This window comes from Micropterus dolomieu, linkage group LG23, assembly GCF_021292245.1.
Source record: "Micropterus dolomieu isolate WLL.071019.BEF.003 ecotype Adirondacks linkage group LG23, ASM2129224v1, whole genome shotgun sequence".
Classification (NCBI taxonomy): Eukaryota; Metazoa; Chordata; class Actinopteri; order Centrarchiformes; family Centrarchidae; genus Micropterus; species Micropterus dolomieu.
In genome coordinates, this window is record NC_060172.1 from 16,227,401 (window position 1) to 16,230,915 (window position 3,515).

The window sequence follows — 3,515 nt, forward strand, 5'->3', positions numbered from 1 at the left end:
AAGTGGACTTAACGAGGTAACGCTGAGGAAAACCAGATAGAGCTCAGAGCACTGCGGTAACCTGAGCCGCTGTCTGATTTCTGTTGCGCCGAAAGCCGTGTTATTACGGTAAGGACGAGGCGCGAGTTAGCCGAAGGTCCTGAAAGATGCATACGCGTTTTTTTTGTGATGCTCTTAGTGATTATATGAACGCAAATACATACAACAGATAATAATATTACTAATAACAATAATGATTATTGGAGTATAATTTATTATGGCTTCTCCTTCCTAGTGTCCTCTACTATCACTGGTACATATATCATAACATTTTACTTTACCAGCTATGAGAGAGTGCACTCTGATTATCTCCATCAATTCAAACAGTTAACATTTCTGTGAACTTTGACGTTTGATCATAACAATTCTTTAATAGGTGACCTGCCAGTTGTTATATCATCTCCTTCCTAGTGTCCTCTACTATCACTGGTACATATATCAACATTTTACTGTACCAACTTTGAGAAATGATCCTCTAAAAACCCTTCATCAGCGAAAATAAACAAGACACACTTCTGTGAACTTTGACCTTTTACCAAAACAATTCCTTAATAGGTGACATCGTCTCCTTCCAAGTGTCCTCTACTATCACTGGTACAAATATTATAAGGTTTTACTGCACCAACTATGAGATATTGCACTCTAAAAATCCCTCCAACAGCAAAAAATTAATTAAAAGTTATCATTTCTGTGAACTTTGACCTTTTACCAAAACAATTCCTTAATAGGTGACATCGTCTCCTTCCAAGTGTCCTCTACTATCACTGGTACAAATATTATAAGGTTTTACTGCACCAACTATGAGATATTGCACTCTAAAAATCCCTCCAACAGCAAAAAATTAATTAAAAGTTATCATTTCTGTGAACTTTGACCTTTTACCAAAACAATTCCTTAATAGGTGACATCGTCTCCTTCCAAGTGTCCTCTACTATCACTGGTACAAATATTATAAGGTTTTACTGCACCAACTATGAGATATTGCACTCTAAAAATCCCTCCAACAGCAAAAAATTAATTAAAAGTTATCATTTCTGTGAACTTTGACCTTTTACCAAAACAATTCCTTAATAGGTGACATCGTCTCCTTCCAAGTGTCCTCTACTATCACTGGTACAAATATTATAAGGTTTTACTGCACCAACTATGAGATATTGCACTCTAAAAATCCCTCCAACAGCAAAAAATTAATTAAAAGTTATCATTTCTGTGAACTTTGACCTTTGATCATAACAATTCTTTAATAGATGACCTGCCTGTTGTCATATCATCTCCTTTCTAGTGTCCTCTACTATCACTGGTACAAATATTATTATAAGGTTTTACTGTACCAACTATGAGATATTGAACTCTACCACAAAATAATTTAAAGTTTACAGTTCTGTTAACTTTGAGGGGTTTGTACAGTACAAGTTGGTACAGTAAAATGTTAGGATATCTGTACCAATAATATTAGGTGACAATAGGAAAAAAAAACATGAACTCGATGATGTCACCTATTAAGGAACTGTCGTGGTCAAAGGTCACAGAAACGTTACCTGTAATTTTAATTTTTTCTGTTGGAGGGTTTTTTAGACTTTAATTTCTCCAAGTTGGTACAGTAAAATGTTAGGATTTATGTACCACTAATAGTAGACGACATTAGGAAGGAGATGATATGTCAATGGTGACGTCACCTATTAAGGAATTGTTTTGGTCAAAGTTCAAGAAAATGTTATCTGCTTACATTTTGCTGTTGGATGCATTTTTAGAGTGCAATATCTCATAGTTTGTACAGTAAAACTTTATAATATATGTACCAGTGACAGTAGAGGACAATGTGAAGCGGAATATATGAAATCGGTGGTGTCACCTATTACCCTCTTAACATTCCTGTAAAATACATGCAAAACTCCTATTCAAGGCATATCAGAAGTAAATTGAATGTAGTTCTTGAACCATTTGGAGTATATGCTCCATGGTTTTGGGCTTCTCTGAAAGAAAACACTCTGGAGTGTCGAACCCAAAAGAGAATGATTGTAAGTGCTACTGGAATTGATTTAATGTAAGTTTAAACACATTAAAACTAATATATTTTTCATTTCTGCTTGAAAATGCTTGCTAACACATGCATGCAGACAACTATAGCTGGAAAACACTGTAGGGCCACAGCATGAAGCCTTACCTAGCCCGGATTTAAATTTCATACCAATACCATGAAAAATGACTATTTTACACAGGTTTTTGTCTTAGTGTATTGTTTCTAAAACCGCACCGCCTCTTGGCTGCTGCTGCATCACGCCGTAGCTCGACGCAGATGTGTTTTTTCCTACTTAAAGCTGGATATCGTTATTTTCAGAATTTTATCGGCTACACAAAGTGCCAGTCATCGACACGGTTGCTTTCAACTGGCTCGGCCTACCTGGCCCTTCCTTACAGCGCGGGCTCTCGTTGGCTGTTGTAGGCTGTGAGACGGACATGTGAGCTCCTATTGGGGCAGATTTGGTGTCACTCGAAAGGTCAGAGTTCAGCGGCTAATTTGAATACAAGCTATTGTAGTTGTTTACATTCAAATCAGAGTTATAATGACATACGAGCCACGTCTGCCGGCAGATATGAAACGATGTGGCAGCCGTCCCTGGGGATTTACTGATGGAATAATGTGTTGTGGACTAAATATTTTTACTGGATTGGATCATCTGGACCTTTGACAACATAACAAAACCATTTTGTTGGATTATAATCGATCGGTGGATTAAGTTACTGTGAGGCTTCATAGGTGAGTCACGTCAATTTTGATTGGACTGGTTGGTCTGACAGAGGCGCTGATTGGACCCGCTGTGGTGATCCTATCTTGAAGTGTTTTGCATTGGTCGAATCACAAGGATTTTAGCTTTCAAATAGTGTGTCAGGAGTATGAAGTTAACAGCAGCTGTGTGTATAACGAAAGTTGCTGCCAGGACCTGACGCCCTGTGGACGGGCCGTTTGAATCTTAAGAGGTTAATTAAGGAACTGTTTTGGTGAAAGGTCAAAGTTTAATTTTTGCTCTTGGACGGGTTTTTAGAATGTAATTTCTCCAATTTGGTACAGTAAAATGTTGTGATATTTGTACCAGTGATAGTAGAGGATACTAGTAAGGAGAAGCCACGACAATGTTGAACTAACTGCTGAGGAATTACGCTGGTGAAAGGTCAAATGTCATATAAATCATGTTCACAAAATAACAAAAGAAAAGGTACCTTTTTGTATTTGCATCAATAACAAATAATAATAAATTATACTACTACTATCATTATTGTTATTAGTACTATTATTATATTTATGTTTTATGTATTTGTGTTCAGATAATCACTAAGAGCATCACAAAAAACGGCGTATGTACCTTTCAGGACCTTCGGCTCACTCGCGCTTCGTCCTTACCATAATTACACTGCTTTAGGCGCAACAGAAATCAGACGGCGGCTGACCTGACCACGGTTTTGCATTCGTCGGCTCA

At 37.3% G+C, this 3,515-nt stretch overlaps 1 protein-coding gene across 3 annotated transcripts in view; it reads left to right on the top strand.

The window, feature by feature from the left end:
* LOC123962813 (rho GTPase-activating protein 26-like) overlaps nt 1-3,515 on the top strand; it is a 243,930-nt gene that overhangs the window by 98,568 nt on the left and 141,847 nt on the right. The gene's annotated exons all lie outside the window — the stretch shown is intronic.